The sequence below is a fragment of the Arvicanthis niloticus genome, chromosome 15 (genome assembly GCF_011762505.2).
Source record: "Arvicanthis niloticus isolate mArvNil1 chromosome 15, mArvNil1.pat.X, whole genome shotgun sequence".
NCBI classification, from domain to species: domain Eukaryota; kingdom Metazoa; phylum Chordata; class Mammalia; order Rodentia; family Muridae; genus Arvicanthis; species Arvicanthis niloticus.
In genome coordinates, this window is record NC_047672.1 from 11,039,512 (window position 1) to 11,065,722 (window position 26,211).

At 43.1% G+C, this 26,211-nt stretch overlaps 1 protein-coding gene across 1 annotated transcript in view; it reads right to left on the reverse strand.

Moving 5' to 3' along the window:
* The window catches only part of Creb5 (cAMP responsive element binding protein 5), a 392,746-nt gene extending 367,916 nt beyond the window's left edge, over positions 1-24,830 (reverse strand). Inside the window, exon 1 of the mRNA XM_076913325.1 lies at positions 24,781-24,830. The gene's annotated coding sequence lies outside the window, so the exon portion shown is untranslated. The remainder of the gene's footprint in view (positions 1-24,780) is intronic.
* Positions 24,831-26,211: the final 1,381 nt, after the last annotated feature.

Below are 26,211 nucleotides of genomic sequence, written 5' to 3' on the forward strand. Positions count from 1 at the left end.
GGTTAAAGGTCAAAGCACACACCTTCACCGACGACCATTCATCTGAAATAAGACATCCTTGAAGAATGACACTGGATTTTTCATGGCCCATATAGGGCTTTTAACTGCCCCACCCTGTCCTGGTAAGTCTCTGTTATTTGAGCCTCCAGATAGAAGGTAGCACCCTTCTATTTGCAGATTGGAAAACTGAGGTAGCCTGCAGGGTTCTGGGTCTCTAAAGAACAACTAGCTAAATTAAAGGTGGAAGCAGGGTGAACAGAGGAAAGGAAAAATGGAAAGAGAGAGAAAAGCAGAGAGGGGGAAGTGAGGGAGGGGGAGAGAAGGAGAGAAGAAGGGAAGGGAGAAGAAGGGAGGGAAGGAGAATGAAGGAGAAGGAATGGAAGAGAAGGGAAAAGAAGGGAGAGGAGAGGAGAGGAGAGGGGAGGGGAGAGGAGGGGAGGAGAGGAGAGGGAACCTGGGTGACTCAGGTAAGAATTCCAACATTTTTTAAATGTTCAGTCCTCTAGGTTGTAGAGAAATTAATTTGAAGGAGCCCCTCAGTACTCTATCCCTACTCTTATTATGTATATATACCTAATGAAGACACACAAACACTAAATTAAAAATTAGGCAGTAGAATTCAAGAATTATCACAGAATATATATATATAACTATTGTCACCCCAGAGCCACATTAATTTTGTTATTTTATGGGATTACAGAAAGATTCCTAACAAATAGCCCCAAGGTTAGACCTGTCCTGTAGTAGACAGATCTCTATCATACACGCTGCTTATTAAACTGTCTACTTGCCCAAAATGTTCTGGTGAATATCTAAGTAAGCTGAAATAGTCAGGTATAATTATTTACCAGTAAAAAAAAACTACCCCTGAGTATACATTTCATGCTGAAGAACTTAATGTGGCTTAAAACTCAACAGTCTGGGGTATCAGCTATTTCATTATCGAATGACAACAAAATAAAATATTTATCCATTTTATTAGTGTTACAGTGACTTATTTTGAACCTTAAATTTTGCCAGTCCCTCATCTTGGAATTTCAAAACATTTCTAAATACAACAAATTTTCAATTTGTCTTATTTTGAGGAGTTCACTTAACATTGGGTAAAATAAATACTGCCAAGAAGCTGCGGAGATAACAAGAAAACAAAAGTTTTCCCCCTAAAATTGATCTCAGTGCTAAATTTTGGATCTTTGATTAAAATCCTATAAAATGAATAAATGAATGGCTTCATTGTTACAATCAGTAATTGTATTTTCTGTTTCTGAGAATGATTAATTAGCACATGCCTTTAAGGCATGATTCTATCCATTGTAAAACAAGCCAGCTGAGAAGAGGCAGACGTGGGCCCAAGGCACAGACTGGGGGGCACCTGGGCTCCCTGCGCCAGCACCTCCCACTCCCACTCAGAGCTGGCAGGGGAAGGTCTTGGCTTACATGGCAGAAGCCTGAAGCTGGCCTTTCTCCTGTCAACTATCCCTCCAGACTGGTGCGATTGACCCCCTTCTGAGTTTTTCATAGGCGATTCTTTTCAGCCTGCGGTTTCTCTGGCAGGCTGCCATAGGAGAGTGGAGTTGAGGGAAGTGAGATAAGTCGAGGTCTGGATCTTTCTAAACTTTTATTGCAGTAGAGGATAGAACAATAGAAGAGAGATTAATGGCGCTGCAGATGGAGCAAGCTGAAGTAGAGTTATTTTGAAACTCCATAAAGATGTGCATGTAAAAGATTCACAAATAAAACAAGAGGCCAGGAATTAAGAACCACAAACATGCTTCACCATACCTCTCTGATGCAAGAGCATAGGGCTGGGGCTAGAGAGGGAGTCTTGTTGAGAGGCCCTTGACTTGCAAGCATGAGGACCTGAGTTCAACCCCAGAACTCACACTTTAAAGGCAAGGTATCATGGGGAGCATTTGTTGTGGTAGGAAGGTAGAAAAAGCCACATCCCTGGGGCTTGGAGGCCAGTCATCTTAACCTGTGTGATGAGTTCCAGGCCAGTGAGAAAAGTAAGGCATGCTGCATCTGAGAACATTATGGAGGTTGACCTCTGACCTCCACACAGAGGCTCACATACACACACACCACACACACACATGCACATAAATGCACACACACACACCACACACACACACACACACACACACACACACACACACACCTGTCCAGGAACACACGTGTGAACATACATGCAAACATGCACACACCAACAAAATGCATAGGACTGTATTTTTGTTTTTACATTTCGAAGATTAGCTATGTATAACATTCCAATATTTCAAAAAATAAATTTCCATGAATATTAATACTCTAAAAGAAAAAAAACAGCCCCAAATTATATGGACAGATATGGACAATTTGTACAGGAAACAGTGTTCAGTTCCCCCTTTTAATCAAATAAAAGCTAAATTAAAACAATGTTTGACTTAGCAAATTGGTAGTTTTTTTTCCTTTTAATAACAATACCCAAGTCTGGGCGAGAGGTCAGGGGAGAAGATGCATTATGGCAGAGCCTTGACTTCTCAAAGCTAGGGGCACAGGTGCTTTGAGGACCATGGGACAGCACACCGCACAATCCGATTGTTGGAACAGTCCTTTTGGAGAACGTAAGAGGCTAAAGAGGGGTGGTCGGCAGGGTCCTCCCATCATTCCTCAACACCAAGGCAAAACTAAACCCAGGTGACTCATTCAACAGAGAGCAAAATGGTTCACCTGTGATGAACTGGGAGCTACACGGCCATTGAAACCACTTTCAAAGAGAAGCCATGAAACATGCTCATTTAAGCCATCTTAAATTAGAAAAAAAAAGAAAGAAAGAAAGAAAGAAAGAAAGAAAGAAAGAAAGAAAGAAAGACAAAGAAAGTCACATATAATCTAAGGATGAAAAGGAGGACTTAAAAGAAGAAAACGCAGCAAAATCACCAATAGTGATTGCTTCTGTATAGACCTTTTGCTTTGTTGTTTTGTATTTCTAATGTTCTTGACCCAGAAAATCATGATTTTCTCTAAAAAGTAGTAGAAGTAAAGGAGTCCCTGAACTTGAGTTATCTTGTCATTTCTGTCACTGATTAGGTTCAAGATGGCTAAAACGCATCTTTAGCCCAGATCCTCCTGCCTCAGCTTTCCCTTCAACCCTTTGCTGGTAGGAGGTGAATATCCCCACAGGCAGCTTCTAAAAAATGCATCTTGTCTCAGAGGAGAGCATGCCAGCATGTGGGTTTGGGGAAGGACCAGTTCTTTCTGGTGTTAAGAACTCTAGAACATTCCTTTTTCCTTTTCCTCTTTCAGAGAACATGGAAGCCCTGCTACTTCTTTTCCTCTTTCAGAGAAAATGGAAGCTCTGTTACTTCTTTTCAGGGCTCACTTGAGGGGCAGGATCTGAAGGAAAAAGAAGTGTTCATCAACATTTTACATGCTGCCTTCTCATTTAAAATCCCAGGTGACCACAGCCAAATCACCTGTCTACCGGCTCTCCAAAGAGCTGCAGGATGGCATGCAGGCAGCAGCCCTTAATGATATAACCAAGACGGTATTGCTTGTTTAAGGAAATATGCACAGAATCTGCCAAGAGACTCCTACACTCAGTGTTTTTCTGAATGAACTTCTTTTAAGTTCTGTCATGCGCACTAATGTCATAGTGGGAATCTTGTAAGATGGGAGCCTCGTTTCAAATGCATCTACCACATGGCCTTGGCCATTGGCTGGGTGCAGTGCACAGCACTTCAGCGGCATAAAACATGAGATGTAATCACTGCACCCAATGTTAAACAAAGCAGTTCTCAAGATGAAGTGTAGCTAATGCAATCAGAATTACAATAAAATTAAAATAAATTAAATGCACAGGTATGTTCAGCCACCCAACATCCAATAGTGGCTGGCTGTTGCACTTAAATTGAAACCTATCTCTCTTATGAGGCTTGTCGGCCCTAATACGACTAAATGCTGACTAGATGTTTGCCCCGGTCTGGGCATTTGTTCCTGGATAACTGGTCATTTCTTCCTTTCTTTTTTTAATTCTTTCAAATGCTGTATGTGTGTGCATTTCTATGTGAGTTTACATGCACCACTTCTGCAGGTACTTGCAGAAGCAGAAAAAGCCACTGGATCCCCTGGAACTGGAGTTGCAGGCAGTACAGAGAGCCTGATATAGGTGCTGGGAACTGAAGTCACATCCTCTACAGGAGAGCTAAGTGCTCTTGGCCGCTGAGCCACCTCTAAGGCCCCATTCTTCTTTTTTCAAAACCACTGAAAAATTCCTCATTTGCATAGTGTTAGGATTCCCCCTACCTTAAATATTCCTCTTCATTATATTGAAACTGACATCAGCTTTGCTTCCATGTATGGGTGGAAAGTAATGAGGTGTTTGAATGTCAGCCTGAACCTAAGTAAAACATGTTTCAAATTTCCCACTCTTGCTACTCCTGCTTAGAAAAAAACAAAACAAAAAAACACTGGCTGATGTTTACTTCAGTATTTGAAAAGTATTTTTCAAATTCTCTGCTCAACAGAGTTTGTAGGTGTCCAAACTCGAGTGGGGGACAGAAGTACCAGAACGGATCTGGATTTCTCACTCGTGACAACTGAAATTCACAATGTCTCCACACCCCTGACACTGCTTCTCTTGCTGTCCTATACTCCTCTTTTAGGCATGCTTTGGTCCGGACTTCCTCTAGTCTGTTCACTTCCACTAGTGTAACCTTAGCAATGGTTCAGACACTGCATCAGCTGAAGATGCTTACTGCAAACATGCTGGAGCAGTCTGAGTGTCTCCTCACCATCCCTGCCTTCCAGTCACCACTTACCGTACACCCCCTTGAGTACAGGCTAGACCCATTGCCCTGGTTCTAAAGAACAAGATTATGAATAATGAAAGGATTTTGATCCTGAGAATTGATGACCAAAATGAGACTGAGACTTCTACCTTCCCTGCTCTCTGTCTTGGAGCCGTTGCTTATACTTAGGGAAGCTAGCTTCCAAGTGTGACTTCCACAGTGGAAAAACCCCAGAAGTAAAGAAATAGTGCCACACAGCCACCGCACATGAGGATGTGGAGCCTGACAACAGCCAGGGAAGTAAGCTTGTATCTGATCATGGACAGCCTGCAGCAGACAGATGAGTTGACCAGTAGATCATCCCCAACTCTGGCTAGAGGAGATCCACACTCCTGGTAGACATCTGGCTTGCAGCCTTGTAAGACTCTGGTCATCCAAGGAAGCCACAGTAAGATTCATGACCCAGAGAAACTCTGAGGTGATCATATGCTGTCTACAGGGCAGGAAGTAGTCATTTGTTACACAGCAACAGGTAACTAAAGCACATGCTTTACTATACACCTGAATCTTCTTTTCTCCTCTTTGGGATTATAACAAGGGAAATTTGCCTGCCTAAAATGAAAAAAAAAAAAAAAAAAAAAAAAAAAAAAAAAAAAAAAAAAAAAAAGACACTTTTGGTAGTTTTGGAATAGAAGACATACACAATTAGTAATAATTATACAGAATTTATTCCCAAATGGAATGATAGTACAGCTGAACCATCAATCATAGTAGCCATCCATCATTTATATAGAATTGGAAAGCCTACCTGGCAATCCACCTTTATAACCACCACATCCAAAAGAGACATGGAGTGTGTAAACAGACCTACAGGTGAGGAGATGGATTGAGTTCCATGAATGCAAGGACTTTCTCTCTTGTTCAGCCCCTCCTTCCACAGCACCCCCCTCCCTGGGAGGTTCTGAGGTGCTCCTAGGCACACTTGCTGAGTGGATGTCTCCTACAGGTTATCTAAAACAACTGAACTTTTTCATGAAAGTCACCCAACTGATACATGCATCAATCAGCAGCCTCTTCATATACATGAGCAAACATGTACATGGGACCGGTGTATGTGTACCCCCCAAAAAAACATAGCTCACGCTAGCTCTCAAGTGAAAGTAAGGAATTTATTCCTAAATGTAGCCCCATCTTTTATTATAGCTTTATTTTGGCAAAAACAAAGAACCTGGACTCTTTCCTAATCTAACAACCAGCTCTTGGTAAATCAACTCTTTTCCATGGGGAATTATTTTCAATAATCTTCCAGGATGCAGGGCCATCTCAATGCAGCCCAACAGCTAGGCACGCTCAGATCCCCTTAGCCCTCACAGGTCCCCAGCCCCCACTAGGCTCCCTGCCAGGTCTGGCCTCATTGGCCCCAATTCAGGGTCAAGCAGTAAGTGGTAGGTGTGTCAAAGGTCACTCTAAAGTATCCAGGGAGGCTGGAAATAGGTGTCCAGAGAAATGCAACTAAGATACCCACGGGGAAACAGGAGGGGTGGGTATTGAAAGGAAGTTGGCACAACCCTTAAATTCTTTGCTTTGCAAAGTTTCACAGTCAAGTGATCACTCAGCCTTTGAGGCTGATTTGGTCCTTTCCCAGCAACCCCTAGTAAAGAAGTGTTTGTTCACAAGGGCACATGAGACATTAAGGAATCCCCCCGTGTGCATTTCAGGAAGATAAGAAATGATTAGGTGTCAAATACTGAACACGGCTGGCAGAATGGGGCTGAATAAAGTGTGCTGATCCCTAACACAGCAGATTTCAAATTCTAGGAGAAACATAGGCTTTAATTTAAAAAAAAAAAATTACTTAAAACCACACAAAAGTGCTGACTGATAAATGTCATAATGCAAAAATATTGAGGTAGCAGTGATCCAAGTTGAGCTAAAAACTGGGGAAGCTGAGGAGTTATCTAGGCAGACGTATACATAGAAGGGACAGCATGTGCAAGGGCCCTGTGCTGAGAAAAGTTTGGCTTTCCAGGACAGTACATGCTGACATCTCAGAGCCTGGCAAGTAAAGGTCTGTCTGTGTGTTGCCAGGTGAGACTGGACTCTATGATACCCAAGAGTATGATCCCAGTTTGAATTTTCTCTGCAGCACAACCTGTTTCCCTAAGCTCCACACACAGCATCTCACTGTCTTATTCCTTATACATAACACACCAAAACTGAGAGTTGGATCTCTCCACCTTTCAGCTTGCCTTTCACCCACATCTCTCTCATCTCATCCAATGGCAGCTCCCTTTCCTAGTCTTGGGATGGAAACCTCACCATCATCTCTGACTCATTCACACACCAATTCATCAGCAAATCCTCTCCACTCTACCATCAGCCAGAATCCAACAATCCAACTCCTACTGTCTCTCCCACAGATTCCCAGTCCATCCCACCATCCTTGTTCCTATATAGTCTGCTCTTCAGTCCCACAAAAGATGTCTTCAAAAAAAAGTGGGTATGACCAGGAGGCAAAACAACTAAGTGCACCATTGAAGGTGGCATTTGTCCCTTTGCAAGAACTCTTCAGGTCCTAGAGAGACAGGACTTGATGATTCTCTGTTCACAGTTATGTAAGGTTTCCCACACTGCTGAGATGAATGCTTAATGCCCACTGCATGGGTAAATGTCCCAGGATTTGTCACTTTTTCTCACAATCTCCAGACACCTTCCTTGCAGTTCTTCAAACATAGCACACACACAAGGGCTTTGGTGACAGTAGCCTAGAATATGTCACACCCACTCCTCTCTCAGGAATAAGCAGATCTCTGTGTCCCAGACTTCTCCATAAGAGAGGCCACAGAGTGCATGTTGTCCTCATGTCTAGCTTTGTCTTTCTTTTCAGCCCTAACGTGCTGATACGTGATCCATTTATACTCGCTAAAAAGATTGTGTCTGCTTGGCTGACTGCCACAGGTTTAGAACCTGGAAGTGTTCTAGGGAAAGAAAGAAAAGAGTTACCTTGTGCTGGGTGCTGTTGTTGGGTTCCCATATTGTCATCCCCAGAAATCTTCTTAAAAACGAGTATAATCCTTCTGCATTGGCCCCATCACACACAGAGAGAGAGAGAGAGAGAGAGAGAGAGAAAGAGAGAGAGAGAGAGAGAGAGAGAGAGAGAGAGAGAGAGAGAGAGAGAGAAAAGACATTGGAAAAGACAACTGATGATGGTACCAAGATTCGTTGAAGCTCTGGGGGAGACATGAGCTAGAGCCACAAGTCCAGCAAGGATGCAGGAGAGGGTAGGCTTTGCAGTAGGCAGACCTATCCCTGGGAGAGGCAACCATCTGGGAGAATAGAGTATTCTGAGAGGAAAGAGAAAGACAGGAATAAGACATGTGGAAGAACGTCCAACACAAACTGGTTTCAACTGTTTCTGTTGTTTCTCTGTTTCAACATTGTCTAAGCTCAGTTCCAAAAGTAGGGGGGTTTTGTTTGTTGTTTTGTTTTGTTTTGTTTTGTTTTGTTTTCGACTAGCTTAAGGGAAAGAGAAGAAGATCTGTAGAGAACACATTTCCCTGGGCAAAAGACTGATCGTGTATTTTTAAAAGAATTGTTAAAAAAAAAAAATCCGCAGCAAACTCAACAGTCAAACAATAGGGGGTGGTTAAGAAATTATGGCAGAGAGACTCCGTGGGATCTTGTGATAATCACAGTTTTTAAAACCATGCAACAACATGAAAAATGTCTGCGGTATAGTTTTAAGTGAAGAAAGCAGTATTTTAAAATGTCTCCGTATTGTGATTAAAAGTATTCAAATATCAGGTTCTCTTCTGGGTAAGTCATGGGAGGAAATGTAAAACAGAGATCCATGGTTACAGAGGGTGGTGGGATTTGCAATGTCTGCCCCACCGTCTGGCGGAGGTGAGCCTTTGTCAATAGGCCTAAAGGGTCTGCTAGGCCTGTCCTCCAAGCAAGCACTGGCAGGAGAAAATTCAGGACAATAATACCCAAGTGTCTGTTTAATCAATTCACAACATGAATGAACTACCCGCTCCATGTTTCAGGTAGTCATTCACTACATATAGAATCTTATGAAGAAAATGTAATCTAAGAGATTCAACTGGCTTCAATATAGAGCTCAAAATCTAAGAAAAAAATATGGTAAATACAAAAAAAAAATAAGCCTAATAAAATATACACTTTTAACTCATAGGAAGACAGGTGTGGTAGCACACACCTGTAATCCCAATACTTGGGAGGATCAGGAATTCAAGGCCAGCTTGGCCTACCTAGTGAGTTCAAGGACAGCCTAAGACTATGTGGAAACCCTGTGTGTTATACATGTAAACAAACAAACAGGACAAGAAGGAGTTAAGTAAGTTTTGTATCAGACTTTCATTTGGGAGATCAGGAAGTAATAATGGTTGATGACCTTGAAATGATGGTTGATGACTTCGAAAAGGAGTGCTTTTCAGAGTTGTGTGAGTGTGTGTCTCTGTGTGTCTGTATATGTCTATGTGTGTGCCTCTCTGTGTATGTCTGTGTATATGTATCTCTCTCTCTCTCTCTCTCTCTCTCTCTCTCTCTCTCTCTCTCTCTCTCTGTGTGTGTGTGTGTGTGTCTGTGTGTGTGTGTGTGTCTGTGTGTGTGTGTGTTACCAGATGTTATAGGGAAGGGATTGGTTTGAATATGGTGTCAGCCAATGCAAACCATAGCTTACCATGGCCTGATGTGAAGATGGGATGAAGCTACAAGGATATCGATAGGACTGTCCTAAGGGCCTTAAATGATGCTTTTGATCAGGGAACAGATATACCAAGCCACTCAGTGGAAAGATTAATCTGGTAACCAGAATGGAAAAAGTATACATGCAGACACAACTGGCCCCGGGCCCCAACTTGCCCATTTACTGGTTTTCTTACTTAGGGGAAGCTCCTCAACCAATGGACCTCACTTTCCCCGTCACCCTGGCTCTTTGGTAGGGCTTGTTGTGAAGGTTGACATGGTAGACAGAGAAGGAAAGTTTGTTCAAGAAAGGCTTGGCAAATAATCCAGTTTTCCTTAATTCTCAGTTTATAAGAGGAACTGTTTTTAAAAAAAAAAAAAAAAAAGGGGGGGGAGGGAGAGAAGAGGAGGAGAAGGACATTGCTGGGGTAGAGTCTAGACGACTTGGGGATGACATAGTCATGTCTGCCAAGGGAAGAGGCCAACGTCATGGTGTTCACGAAGCTGGGGGCACAAAGGACAACAGCAGCCATCGCTAAAAGGGATGCAGCACCATGTGGACCGACAAGAGGCCAACTCTTGTAAGGAATGGAGATTACCCGCAGTATACTAAGCAGGAAGTGTCAGGGTACTGAGTGTGGACTGGACCCATATGCCACAAACAGTAAGATTATTGGGAGTCAGCTCTTCCTGTCCTGAGATCTATAATGACTTTACAAACCTTTCTCCTTTACCCATCTTGGTATGTCCATGCCAAACACATGAGAGGTGCTAAAACAGAAGTATCACATCTGGGATACTGGCCAACTGAATTTAACATGCTGTATTTTCCTCCATGATATATTGTCTGCCTTGAACAAGTTTATTGAGATATCACTCATAAATCATGAAACTCACCAATTTAAAATGCATTCTCCAATGACCTTAAAATTTACAAATGTGTGCAACCATCACAATTAAACAGGAACTCTTTCATCAAGCCCTCAAGAAAGCCTGTACCCTTTATCTGGCTCCTACACTCTTCCCCACCCACCTTAGCCTCAGGTAGCCAGTAGCTTACCTCCTGGAACAACAGAGCTATACATTTTGAGTACTTCACATTTTTATATTTTTAGTTCTGAGGATCAAACTTAGGGCCTTGAATATACTAATCCAGTACTCTGTCAGTGAAACACAGCCCAATTCTCCATTTTTTTAAACTGTTATCTGTCCTTTGTCGTGATGTGATTTCAAAATGCAGACTTTCAGCTTCCTCCATGGAAAATATAATGCATACACACTATAAGCTGTCCACCAACAACTAGAGAATCTGAATTTTTCCTTCTCCTGAGATATCTATGTCCAGTCCGGTAGATATTTATGTGTACTTATGATTTTTTGGTGGCTTTTGTCCTTGTCGGTTGCTATTAGCATATGTTACGTTTGTCCATGTAACAAACTATTGTGGGATTTAACTCCTTCACAAGGTAAAAGCTTGGTGTTGCCTTTAGTCACAGAAATTCTGAAGACAAATTCAAGGATAAAATAAAGACTGTAGCAAGTTTCACAAGCTTTATCTTTAACTTGTAAAAACGTGGACTCCAGTCTCTCCACAACCTGTTCCAAGATTTTTGGGGGGAAAGCAGAAATTTATCCTTAGCCTATGCAAAGAATTGTTTACAATAAATATCATTCCCAACACCTCCCTTGTGGGCACAGGTTCTTCTTCAGGGGCACATGCTGTGGTTTCAAGTATATGTAGAGCATACAGGCAAAGCAGAAGGATGGAGAGAAGGAAAATGCCAGGATGGAAGGAAGTAAAGTAACGTATGTATGAGTACTGTCTAGGACTTGGCATCTCATATAAGCACTGTGCATTTAGGCTTCTGTATCTGTGAGATGGAAGGGAAATACCACTCTGCAGGTTCTACCATGCAGTAGGATGTCACCTTAATTCATATATTTTACATTAACTCACATTAAAAGTTCTAAAAAATGGGGCAGCAAGATGGCCCAGTTGGTAAAAGCTGTCTCCAAGCCTCAAGGACTTAAGTTAGATCCCTCTGACCCAGAAGGTGGAAGAAGAAGCCGACCTCTGCAAATTGTCTTGTGACCTCCACTTTTGCCCTGGGGCATGCTACTACTGCACCTATATGCAAACACACACACACACACACACACACACACACACACACACACAGAGAGACAAATAATTAAATAAATAAGTAATTTCTGAAGTTTTATTAGTGGCTGCCTGGGCATTGGTTCTGGGGGAAGCAGACAGTTGATCTCTCAAAGAAGCAAGTAGATACTGATATTTGTAACTACTGTTAAATAGTTATTCTTTATTATATATGTTAGCATATGTTCATTGAATCATTATGCCTTTAATTTAACAACCATCCCTAATATATGTGAGAGACTGATCTCTACCAGGGCTTCCTAAAAACACCCAAATCCTCAGACTCTCAAGTCCTTTGTATAAAATGCCATGGCATGTGTATACAGCCTATGAATTTCTTCATATTCTTTTCTATGTCTCTAGACTACTTACAATCCTTAATGCAAAGTAAATGCTAGGTAAACAGTTGTTTGTTTCTATGACAAAATACCCAAAGTAGATAAAGCTCAGGGTTTGGCTCAGGGTTCCAGTACCTCAGTCCTGGATTACTTGGTTCCTGTGCTTTAGAACCTGAGGCGGGGCAGCACATCACAGTCTGATGCATGCACTAGAGCAAAGCCTTTTTATATGACAGTGACCCCAGTGACCCCCAATGACCTCATTTCCTTCTACTAGGGCTCATTTCTTGAAGGCTCCATTACCTCCTAATACAATCACAGGCTGGGACCTTGCTTTTAGTCCATGGCCTTAGGGTCACATTCAAGAACCAAATCATTAAAAAAAGGTATTTATTTTAAGGATTAAAGGCCAGGGGAAATGTCTACGTGTTTGGCAATGATGCATACTTTTTCAAATACGCCTGATCCTCCCAGAGTTGCATAAATGTGAAGATAAAGAACCCACTGTACATGTAGCATATCCACAAACACACAAGGATGAACCACATGAAGCCTCTCATTATTTATCTGATCAAAGCAATTTCAAGTTGACCTATTCCTGTGACCACCATGTTAGGAGATTCTGAAGTGTCACTGGGCCAGAGATTGTAATTCGAGAGCCTGTGATTCTGGATTCACAAAGTTTCTCCTGAGTGGGCACCAGTGAGCCACGTTTCTGAAACTGACTGCAAGGTCTGGTCGAGTATTTAAAGGTCAATAATTGCCAGCATCCCTTCTGCAGCTCCCACTGTCTTCTGAAGTCGGAAACAGGACTCATCACACATGCAGAGACTGCTCATCGGTGTCCAGCACAAGCCTGGGCCCTCTCCTTATCCTGACAGACAGCTCCAGTCTCCTGTACCATTCCATACAGGTTCTGCTTTCATAACTTCCAACTTCTAAACTGTCCCTGAAGAACCTTACAGGCCAGTGTTCCTGTGAGGAACGGGGCTCTGCTCCCTTCCTAACCCTCAAAGCCACCTCACCTGACTTTGCTCATTAATCCTCTTGCTAAGAAAAGCAATCATGTAAACAAACAGAAATGACCAGATAAGGCAAAAGGTTGTTTTCCAAATTAAATAAGTGAGCTCTTAATATACAGGGCATGCCCTGACCCAAGCCAGTCTCCAAAGTGGAGGCATTTGGTGTTGTGTCTTTTTTGCCCAGATTTTCCTACATTTCCAAATTGCATCACACACACACACACACACACACACACACACACACACACACACACATACATGCACACACACACAAACACACACACACACACATGCACACACACACAAACACACGTCACCTCTCTGCATTAGTCTGAAGTGGCAAAAGTCCTCTTTAGATCTTTTACCTTCCTGTTAAAACAACAAATCCAATACACCTTGCATGGCCCAAATATTCTGTGCATGGTTTCCTATCTGGAGGACAGATACAAACCAACGTTGGACACTATTTTATATAACTGAGGTAAAATATACATAACACAAACCTTAACTATTTTTAAGTACATGGTTCCACAGTGTTAAGAATATTCTCTTGCTTGTGTAACTAATATCAAAACTCTCATATTTTTAAAATAGACATCAAATAATTAAAACTAGTCAAAAGAATATGACTTTCCAAATTCACTCTTACAGCGTTCCTATTACAGATGCAAGAGTTTTTGAGGTTCTTTAAAAAGTGGTTTTTTTTTTTTCTTGGAAAAAATAAAAAATGAAGCCAGTGTTTACGGTGTGCCTTAAAAATGTCACTTCCAAAGGACATGTTGGGTTATAGGTTTTGTTTTTTGCTTGTTTTGTTTTCTCTCTTGTTTTTAAGTGCATCTGAAATACATGAAAACAATTAACCGTGTGCTTATCTTCCAGCACAGCCTCCGCCCAGGCAGCAGACATTGCTGTTTGGGTTTTTTAATGTTTTGAATGGCTTGGGGATTACCATGGGTATTTAGCAAAAAGTACAACTTCAAATTATACGCTGCTTTATGGTGCCAAAATTCCGTGCACCATCAACTCTATGACGTCCACAGAGCACAGTGCTCAGAACAGCAGTTGTTATTCATCTGGCTTTGCGAATGGGAAGATGAAACTGTAAACAGTGTGTGCCTAGGCAGGCTGTGTAGACAGTGTGCGCCTAGGCAGGCTGCCTTTAAGGAGGAGGATGCTTTCAATACATTCTCAATTCCATTAATTTAGCAATATCTTTTAATTAACAGCATGTTCCTAAACCAACACTACAGATAGAGTTGCCCTAAAATGTGGCAATTCTATACATCTTAACAAAGGATGATACCTGGCACGATGGTGTAGGCTTCCCCAGTGCTCAGGGAAGAGGGATGTTGAAGTAGGAGAATCTTGAGTTAAAGGAAGTTTGAGGCCAGCCTGGGCTACATACTGAGGCCCTGTCCCAAACAAACCAGAAACAAAACAATGATAAGTAAATTCACAAGCAAGCATGTGACCTAATAAGGATTTCTTTATGTGTGTTTTTATATAATGATAAACACATACATACATACATACATACATACATACATACATACAAACATACACAGACAGACACACATGAGAGAAGCAGAAGGGAGAGAGAGTTCAAAGTTGTTTTAACCTTTAACACAATGCTTAGCAAACGATACAGAATAATTGTTCCTTGGCATTGATCACAAATCGCACTGTTAATTATGATGTATGTCTCACTGATGATATAGACATAGGAAAAACTACAACAACCACACCCTACCCACTACCATTATTGAGAGAAAACAAAACGCTATCTCAAGAGCACATGGCTCCAGACTGAGAGTGAAGACAGTGCACGGACTCAACAAGTGCTGAAGCATTTTACTAAGCATCCTTAGGGAACCAGGCTAGAGTCTACCACTCAGTGAACGAATAGCTTTATCTTCACTCCTCCTCAAAACAGATGAGCAACTGGCTTCATTAATCTGAGCCTCTATCAACACACACTCTTCTAACACTCAATCACAAAGTAGCCTGAGAGAAGGTTGCCCTAGAAACTAACAAAAATGCAGGTCTGAAACACATGTCTCCGTGCAACTTTTAGAATAGATCCCATGTTGAGGAGTTAATATACATTTATGGATTGTTAATCAATCCAGGTACATGTAGCCTGAAGCTAGGGAGTACATAAGCACAGAAACCACTGAAGTGCAAAGAAAGTGTGGGAAATGCCACAGTGTTATTATAAAGACAAAACCAGGGCGATGGCCAAAAACAATAGGAAGATCTGTACAGCAGCATCAGAGTGAGGCTTACATTTAGATGACACGGCACTCACAAATCTAAGGTCTTTTCCTGTCCTGTTTATCCTTCAAAACAATGAGCCAGAACTGTTCCCCTTGTCCATCCCACAATTGCTCTGCCAATAAAATAAGGTTGAAGCTATGTGTTCATAATTAGAGGCTTCAAGACATGTTCAAAGCAGGTGATTCGATAGTCATGAATTTGGAAATAGATAGGTCTCTCGGAGATGGGGAGAGACAGTCATGGTGAAATGACTCCAGAAGTCAGAAATGTAGAGGTTTTCAGCAGCATACAGTCACGAGGGATGGATGACTAGGTCTCTCCTCTTCCCCACAAGCAATGCTGCTTGTGGACTCTACAAGACAGATGTGTGAAGAGCTAGGGGATTCTGATTTTTAGTCTTTGCATCCTATAGTGGATGCATGTACTCTGACAGTATAAAAATGCACAGGTAGAAAATACACATACATACACACACACACACACATACATACACACACACATACATACATACACACACACATACATACATATACACACACACTGGCACACACACATGCACACATGAATGCTCTAGTGTTCATTGAGAAATACTGAGTCTTAAAATATTTTCAATGGTGACAAATAGGGTGAATGATTTCAGTCCAGAGGATGATAATTAACGTCACGTCCTGAGTGACTTTGGTCTAGGCAGTGACACAAAGCTTGTTTAAGGCTTGAAGGGAAGAAGCTCTAAGGGATCCAGATGTCTCTAGTGAAGTAAGATTTTCCCTCCCAAAACAACTACAGACAAGTAGTCCCGGGGGCAGGAACGTAGGCCGGTAAAACAAGCAAACTGTGGGGATCTTGACCTTTTCCCAAATAGAGGTTTTCCATGAGGTAACATGGAAATCAAATCTTAAAGCTAAGGCATCCAGGAAGTATATTGTTCTAGACAGCCATGCTAGGAGCTCCTGTCTGGCCCTTAGAATGATCTCTAAGTTAGACATTCCGTGACGTTTCCTTTTCATTCAGTGTTTCCATTTTAATGCCCTGCATCTGTTTACTAATTTATTTTGTGTGTTCATGGGCATGCACATGATAGCATGCATGTAGAAGGCAACCTGCAAATTTGGTTCTTCCTTCCTTTGAGATGTCCTCTGGGGATCTAACTCAGGTGGTCAGGACTGGAGGCAAGCACCTGAATTGACTGAGCCATCATCATCTCCCCTAATTCTGTTTACTTACATGTGTTTTTGTAAAGTTGAGTGTATCGGGGTCCATTGCTTGCTGCCCCCAAACTCAGAATGAAGACTTCGTCACAATCTCTTTCTATAAGTAGAATCATGGAATCTTAAAGAGGAATCCTTTAAAAATAAGAATTGAGGCTCTCAAGTTTTACTGCACATTAGAAACTCTTGAGGGCCTTTATAAGCCCAAATCAATCAAGTCAGAATATTCTAGAGGAAGCCTGTGGCTGTGTTTTCTAAGTGCCACAGGTGATTAAGAGACACGTGCAGACTCTACATTGTCTAACATGGTACTCATGGCTACTGAGTACTTGACATGTGGTTATTCAAAATCAAGATGGCAAAATACATCCGAGATTTCAAAGGCCCAATCCCCCCAAAGTAAAACAATGTAAACCATCACACTGATGTTTTATGTTTGCTAAGTGTTGAAACTTGAAATGATAATATTTGGTATATAGATTTAGGATGATATTGGACCAAACAGTTATTAAAATGAACTCCTATTTCTTTTTAATGCGGCTTCTCTACACTTCAAATTACATTAGTTGCCTCCTCTCTTAGAATGTGCTGGTTTAACTGATGATCTTTTAGCGTAAACAAGGAAACCGGTCAGATAAGATACCACAAACATGAATCTCAGCACTTGGGAAACCGAGGCAGAAAGATCTGGACTTGGAGGCTAACCTGAGCCTTTCAGTGAGTGCCTGTCTCAAAATAGAGGGATGTTCTGAGGTGTGGCAGTTCAGTAATTGGGTGCAGCATGTGGGACTGTTCAGTCTCAGGCTTTGCCTCTTGCCATAGAGGCCGTGTCACTGTGGAACAACAGATAGAAGCCTTGACTGCCAACTGGTTTTCTCTAATTTGTCTCAATAATTGTTTCTTCAAAGTTTGGATGTGAAGGTGGAGTTATGTATGGGAAAAGAGCTCCTGTCTGTTGTGCATGCTTTTGTGATGTGGTATTAAATGTGGGGCCACTCCTGAGTGCAAAGTAGTCTGCAGGGATGGATATGAAAAAAAAAAAGAAAGAAATCTAGAGAAACATTAACACGAAGTAAATGCAAAGAATGGAGGAAGAGAACTTTTGCCACATTTCAGCAGAGAAATGACCCTGGACCTGCGGGTATAGTGGTAAAATGTGAATGCCTGCCATTCATAGGACCCTGGAAGTAAAAAAAGACCAGACCAGGTTAGACCAAACCAACACTGAAAGTTGTCAGCATCCTAAGAGCTGCTTTTGACTCAACTCTGAACACGGTTGTTTTCCACTCTGAGGAGTCACAATGTTGTCCTTGCAGCGAGGCAAATCATGGTCCTCCTAGCTCTCCTCAAGTCACACCTCAGTACTCTGGTGGCAATGGACTTTATCCCCAGTGCCTTTTACCCTCTGCGAAAGTTGAAACCTGAGTCTCAGAAGCCAGGTTTGCTCCAAGAGAAAAATTCAGTTTTGATAAAGTGGCCATGGTCCTACCACACAAGCCAAATGGAAATTAGATGTCTTTTCTTTTAATAGTCAGCTAATTTAAATAAAAACAAAGATTTTTGGTGTTATGATTGTTCCCCGTGTTCCCCCTTGGGAAGCTAGCCGAGAGAGGCATAAAATTAGCCAAAATGTGTTACGTTTGAGAAATCATGTCTGCAACATAGAGGCTTCTTGGTGTAATAAGAGAACAAAAGAGGACTGGGTTCTGATGTAAAATGCAAAGGACTGGGAAGGAAAGCCATGGTCAAGCCAAGTGATGCCCACAGTACAAGCATTCAAGCTTTCTGTTTAGATACTCTTGTTCCACCCACCCCCCCAACCCCATTCAGTGGCAACAGAGTCTAAATCAGAAAGAAAATGCCCAGTGCTCCGGAGCCCTCTGTGCTACTAAATTATTCCTGCTAGTTATACATAGTCAAGCTTTGCCAATGAAACCCAAAGAGCATGCTTCCAGACAACTCACTCTACAGAGAATAGCATTTACTCCAAACTCGCTCCCACACCGACTCGGAAAATGGAATATATCGCAGATGGGTGCCAAGCAAAAGTGAATGAGTAAGGGTGGGCAGAGCACTTGCTCCGTCGACAGAACGATGATGAATACAAACTTGAAGCCTTTTCTCTCTTCTTGGACCCTCTCTTTAAAGATGATGCAGGCAAGGAAAGAAAACCACTGCCTTATACTGAGACAGCCTTGTCAACCATTGTAATTCTGCCCAGTTTGTTTCCTCAAATGAAACCTCGATGGTATGGGTTTTGTAAGGCATAATATAAGCATGAAGAAGACTTTAGGGTAAAATAAGTCAATTGAAAAGAATATTAGGAAAATCAGCATTTCATATATACTTCATATATTTTATATATTTCATATATGTGGAAACATAGACTAGAAACTACAGTTTATTTGGTCAAGGCAGTCAAGTTAATTTTTAAAAACTTGTCTTTCAAAGGCTGTCTGTGCAAAGGCTTGAAGAGAGGAAGGTTTCTAAAGTCTTGGCCTCTGCTGTCTGGATCCATGACAAAGGTGTTTAGCCAGCCTCCCTGACAGAAAGAAAAAGTGAGCTGAAGGCAGAGGCCAGGCATTCAGACCTGGTTCCTTTTCTCTGGCAAAGGCCTTGGATAAGCTAAGGGATGTAACCAGGCCTTGGGATCTGCTCCACTCACTGGAGAGGCTGACCAAGAGGCTCTCCCCAGCTCCAGTATCTCCATACAGCTATCAGTTTCTGCCACCATCCAAGTCACTAGGCTGAGTAAAAAGAGACTCTTTACTCCCTAAGGGATCAGGTCAAGTCAAATGCCAACACGGTAATTTCCCATTCTTGTTAACTTGGGGGCAGGGATTAGAAATGTGAACCTTCAGGAATATTCAAATATAGATCAATGTTTTTATTCCTGACCTTTTTTTTTTTTTTTCAGATAAAAATGAGGGAAGACCATGGAGTGAACCTGTAGGAAAAGTCACTTGGCATCCCATGTCACTTTGCAGGCATTCAGAAATTTTCCCTGAACTCGGAATTATTTGATAGTCCCAGAGTCTTCTTTTTTAGAAAATTTCCCGGTGTCTTCAGAAGAGTGTTATCACTACTTGGAAGCTCCTAAGAAGCCTTCCCTCTTTCTAAAAGTTTTCTTATGTTGAATTCATCATTTGTGATTCCCAACTATAAAACCAATAAATGTTAAAAAAAAAAATACATTCATTGCTCTCTTTCCTTAATTCCTAAATCTAATAATTATTTAGTAAAATCATCACATGAAGTCATTTTTAAAGTTCCAGACTTCCTCCATAAAGCACTGTGGCAAAATAGCACACTTAGTTCACAAATAGCAGCTAGAAGGGGTTCCTTGTGAAAGTTTATCTTCCAGACTTACTCAAGGCTGCTACTCTCAGTGCACCTCCTTATCTCAGTGGTATCAGTTTCTTAAACAGAATTTGGAGAAATAGTCCTCAGTTGAAATGTTTAAGCACTAATTTATAAAACCCTTGGTTGACTCCCATAGCACAGAAACAGTCAAACTGGACAAGATAATGAATGAACTGACTGAGGTCATTGTCCAGCTTCCTCCAAAAAAAAAGCTGCCTCTTAAAAAAAAAATCTCAAATTGCCTTAGAAATCCACTTTGCAAACAACAAAAGCAATATATAGATGGGAAACACCAGGCTCTATCACATTAATTTTGTGACTAACAGCATTGCTTTGAAGAGGGAAAGAAGACTAAAATAATAACACCCTTTAACTCCTATTTCCAATCTAACAGTACAACCAGAAGAGAACCAACTGCACAAAGTCCCATTCGGAGGGCACAGGGACCATCAGACTCCAACAAAATAATTCCCAACTAAATACAAAGACACCAATGATCTATGATTTCTAAAAAGAAAGTCACAGGAGGAAGTCGGGAGACTGGAAATGTGACATTGGTACAAACTGCAGTAGAAAAATCTCTGACTTGCTTTGAATATGCAGGCGTGAGAAACTGGCAAATAGTCCCAATAAGAATATTCTACCAATGAAAAGCTATATAGGAAAAGTATTTAACAGACTACCATTTATTCCAGCACAGATTCAAAAGCTGAAACATCAAAGCAAAATAGAAATAAAGGCACAGATTCCATTTTTGGTAGGAACAATATTAAAAAAAAAAAGCTGACTGCTTCTAACTGACAGGTAATTTATGGGCATCGGTTATTTACATTTAAAAATCTGACTTGCAGATATCATCCCCTGAGTAAATGTATTTACTCTGAGTAAAGTTGAAAATAAAAATTTATACAAGAAATGAGGGGTTAAAATATCAAATTCATATAAAATGGTATAAACAACGGGTGAAATGAGAAAACGGGTAAGAAGGCAGTGAGTTGTTATCTCAGAGTTTTAAAACTCAAGTAAAACTTCTATCTAATCAATGGCATCCTTCTTTAGAGGAGCCTGTATCTAAGTTTGGATGTGGGCATGATTTTTGTTTTGCCTTTAATCTTTACGTTTCTTTTAAAAGAATGCCTTCCTGCTGAAACTCAAGTACTCATTAAAGCGACTCGGGAAAGCTTTCTGCAGAACAGACTTTTACCTGACACCTTGCTTGCCATTCCTCATAGCTTTCTCTCAGCAGTTCAGTTCACAGCTTTGTGAACATATTTTATTTCAGAAATATATCTCTCTCTCTCTCTCTCTCTCTCTCTCTCTCTCTCTCTCTCTCTCTCACACACACACACACACACACACACACAAATAAACGTAAGATAAAAATCCATTTCCAAGTCCTGTCTGTGGCAGTATGAGACCCTTCTGGACTGATATGAGGGTTTCCTCTGCTTCACAAATAGGAGCATGCTCTTACCATGGCTGGACGAGTAAAGCCGCAGCGTGTTGCCTCCTGCAGTCTCCAGATCAAAAAATTTCCCTTCTCTCTTGTAAGTTCTTGTAACCAGCAAGATCAGAATGGCAACACGTCCTTGAGTACTTGCCTCAGTCTTTCAGACCAGAAGACTGTGGACTAGCTCTTAGCTAAAGAGAGAGCAGGCCTGGAACTTAGCAGTCACTCTACAACTCAGACCTATCTTGTGGACTCTGCTACCTTCTGCCCTCCCTCCTTCTTTAAGTCCCTTTTAGTAATGAGACTAATTTTTCCAGTAGCCTTCAACTCCCTAGATTTAACTGACATGGAAAATGTGACTAAAAACTTGTAGAACTGTCTAGCCTCCAATCCTACACAGAATGAACTTTGTTGTGTTGCAGAACACCTCGCAAGCAGCTACATGCTCAGCTTCCACTCATGTGCTCTGCAGCACAGGACACCAAATAACAGTGCGCCATCTAGTTAGCAGAGTGCAGTCTCCTAGTGAGCAAGTGAGCGAGTGAGCGTGAAGGGGGGACACCTTCCAGCCCTGGGAGCTAAGCTTGTCAGGGTTCAGCCTCTCTAAAGCTCCAATTGTTTATTTAAATAAAAAAAATATCGCTACTGGGATAATCCACATCTCGTGGATATGGGAAAATTTAGGTTATAATGGCACTACAAACTTTTACATCTAACTTTGATTTACAAGATAAAAGCAAGTTTTAAATTAAAAGGGCTTTCTGTTAACAGAGCTTATTATTCTGAAGACGGGAATGATTTTCTTCGAAAGTTGTCCCTGGGTGCCCGCCTATTATCTTTGCCTTCCCCCTTCCACTAATGAGCGTTCATCTAAAGAGCCTGTTAATCCTCTGATGTGTGCTTCTGGTCAGAGGTAACAGTTTGAATAAAACCACTAATCACTGATCACTAAATCACTGATCATTAATGACACTCTCCAGGGCCCGTGACCTGGCCATTTTTCCCCCTAGGTCTCTGCATCACAAACAAGAATTTTAACATTTTCAATGCCCATGCTTCTCATAGGTGACTACACCATTTCATCGCTAGATGCCAATAAATAACACTGCCACAAACTTGAGGAAGGGGTGTCAAGCAATCTCCAGTCACAAGCTCCACAAAGCCTACTCTATGGCCAGATTATGTTGGAGAAAGTAGATCTAATTATAACCAAACACGTGTTCTTCAAGAACGCCACCTATTTAGAATATAAAATTCCCTTTACTTAGTTTCTTCCATCTCTAAATCAAAGAGCCCTCAAACACCTTGTTCCCCTAGCCAAAAGCTTCTCTCTGTGCTTGTTTTTACTTGATTTCTGCTAACAATAGTCTCTGGCCCCTAAAATTTTCACTCTTTGTCCCCTAAACAAGTCACACATAGTGGTGTTCTTTTAAAGACCAAGTGGGGAAGAACTCAGTTCTCTACATTGTGCGTTTAACTTCCTCTGCCAACATAAAAACTCAAGGCTAAGAATAAGAAAAGTACCGCACGCAGCAGCAAGGTGTTGTATGGTACTTTGAGCTCTCAGACACATCCCTGACTTTGGAAATTAAATGTCTAATCTAGATCCTTTCAGCTAAACCTGATTTAGTCAGGTCCTTTATCCCTCTCCTAGGACTGCGCGGTTCACCGGGCTCTTAGCTCTGGGTCTATTGCTTTCCTAAGCCACCGCAGGCACACGCTATTAGCATATAAGGCTTCTAAACCTTTCCACGGCTTTTCTGTCCAGAGTGAGCATTCTCGCGTGGGAAAAGAGGGCCTGTGTTGTGCCTTTCTTAAATAATAGAAAAGGACTCATCAGGTACTGAGCTCGCTCAGACATCAGAAGCTCTTCTGCTCACTCCTGGGACAGCATTCCCCCTGGGGGAAACTGTAAAAGGCGGGGGCAGGACAAGTGATAACGAGGTGGGCGGGAGAGAGATGGAGGAGGAGGGGTCTGAAAGAGAGGGCAATAGCTGTGTCCAAGGAACCCGCAATTGCTTCAGGGGGGAGGGGGGAAAGCAGAGATGCTTTGTCAGCATTCTGAGCCCCTGAACCCTTGAATATCTGAAGCCCTTAATCAAACACTTACTGGCCTGTAGAATGACGTAATGGACCTGTAGCTAGCTTTTATTCTTTGACACATGTCAGGAAGAGGGAAAAATAAAACACCAAACAAGCTTTGCAGACACACTGACAACGATGTACAAGCAAAGCAGCCCACTCCAGTTGCCAGCTTTGAACCAGCATCAAGTGGGGGCGACAGTTGTTCAAGGAAACTTGGAGCTTTTGCTACTAGTCACCCCCCTGGAAATACATCCACGACTTAAAAATAAATAAATGAATGAAAATTTAAAGGAGGCTATGGTCCCTGTAAAGTGGCGGAGTGGGGGCTGTGTCTGCTTGTCTTGACCCTTTAAGAACTTTGTGAAAAGTTTAAGCGGTTTGTTGGAGAATCTGGCTCAAAGGCAGGCTCGGTAGCCGGGTACTGAGAACCGCCTGGGTGCAGTGCGGCTCGGGCCCCAGCTGTCATTCGGGGCAACAGCCCGGAAGAAGTAAGAGTGCCAGCGAAAAGGGGACGGAGGCGGGAGGCGGCTGCAGGAGCGAAGGCGAAGGCTCCGGAGCACTCTCAAGCTGGAGCGCCTGGAGCGCAAGTCAAGTTCCCTCCAAGGGTAACCGCCCCTCCCGGGGCGCGCGCCCACCAGCTGCATCCCGCAGCGGGTCTCGAGAGGTGGCAGCGGCCACTGGGCACCCGGGGGAGAGAAAGCCCGCTGCAAACTTGCCCGGCCGCCCCTAGGTGACCAGGCGTCTTTGCCGCAATGGTTGGAAGTTTGCAAACTTTCTCCCGGGGTTCCGCTGCATCATAGAGAAACCGGTTGTGAGGAGGCTCCTGGTTCCTGGTCTCTGTTGTTGCTGCTGCTACCACTGCCGCCTCCGCCGCCGCCGCCGCCACCACCGCCGCTTGACCACACTTCTGGAGGGTTCCGCACCTTTCCAGGGCTCTGGAGGCAAACATACACGCCCGATTCATAACTGTTCCCCGTGTCAGGGAAACTCACGCGCGCTCCCATACACGCACGCACACTGGGTCGGACACGGCGCTGGCTCCACTCAGCATCCCTCCAGTCGCACGGCGCAGCAATCACCGAGACGCGCTCCGGGTCGGACACGGCGTGGGGTCTCTGGGTGACTACAGGACACAGCACAACTCCACAGTCCACCAGAATTGGGGTCGGACTTCCCTCTGATCCGCCAAAGTGTTTACAAACACAAATCAAGAAAAAAAAATGCATCGCATCCTTTCTACTCCTTGCCCTGTGACCTGCCCATTGGACCAAGTAACCTCGCGGCTGCAGCCAACCCCTGCAAACAAGGACGCTCCCGAGTCGGCTGGCGCGGCAAGTGCAGCGAAAGTGGCTAAATGCAAAAGCCCCAGAAGTGGCCGCGCCGTATTTTTAGGAACTTACCAAACAAGTGTGGAGAAGGCAAGAGCCGAGCCCGGGTGAAGGGACCACGTTGGACTGAGCAAAGATTACAATACATTCTATTTAGAGTGCATTACATCACCCCCCCGGTGACGTCACGTGGGATTCCTGAACTTCTAAATCATTGCGGTCCGTTGGGGAAGGAGGGAGAGAGGGGCGGAGTCCGCACGCCGAAGGGGAGGGCCCCGTTTCCGCCCCGCCCAGACCCCGCCCCTCAAGCGGACCAGGGTGCTTGTGGCGGCGGCGCCCGCGATCGCGCAAGCAATAGCTTGCACAGCCCAGCGCCGAGTAACACGGCTCCCGGACATTAGTGGTGTGAGTCAGCTTGGAAACAATCCTGAAGGTTTCAAACAGAACCACGCAGGAGACACGGGCACGAGCTCTCCTGCAAGGAGTGCCTGTAGGGTCAGAAAGAAGTAAGGTTTGGGGTGTGAGCTAGAGAGGTGGTAAGATGCTGAAGGAGGTAGAGACTTTGGCACTGACAAATGCAGGATGCTTCCTACTTCTCTACCCCAGCCCACGATGAAGATACCCAGATCCTTTGCCTGCGACAGCTATGACCTCATTGCAGTGTTCTCTGTATGCTGGCTTCTCAGCATTGCATCTACATTTCGCCGCCCCTCTCCTCATCACTCTCAAGGGCATAACTTTTTGTGCACACTCAGTAGGACTACACACAGCCCCCAGCCTTCCCTAGTCCCCCACCTTGCATGTGTGGACTTGTGAGAGAATCTCTCTAAAGGCGAAAGGTGAATCTCAGCCAAAAAGCCAGATTTAGACTCCGCGTCAGCGCCGGAAGGGCCCTGGCCATTGCTTCCAGAGACTCTGCTACTGGCCCAAGCTCACCGGCTGGGAAGCAGCTGAGCCCGGGCTAGAATACAGGATCTAGGGCCAGGTCTACAGCAGGGAAAGGAGGATTGACTTTTTTCAGCGTGGGCCAGACGCCACCGCTCTCACCTTCCTCGTCTCTGCCAAGAGCTAGGTTTCCTTTGGAAGCTCTCACTCTGGGGAGCATTGAAAGCCTGTACAAAATGACCACTGTCATCCAACAACGGCTCACACTTTGCTAAACACTTGAAGCCACACCGTTTGCTTCTTCCTCTTAAGACACAATAAGGAAAAGTGAGGCCCGAGTTGTAATTAGCTCCATTTCACAGCTGAGCCGAGGCAGACCCCGGAAGGCTAGGAGCTCTCCTGATCAGCAGGGACCACTCTAGCTCATGTCGAACCCCAGATCCCACCTGGGTTCCTTGGCAGAATTAGGGATGTTAATTCTCTTCTGATGGGTGACTGGTTAGAACTTCAACTAAGAGTTTGCTGGCTGGGAGTTGGATCTTTGCTTAGGAACAGTTTAGCCCCCATTAACAAACAATAATGGTTCCTGACATTTATGTAACATCTGACATTTATATA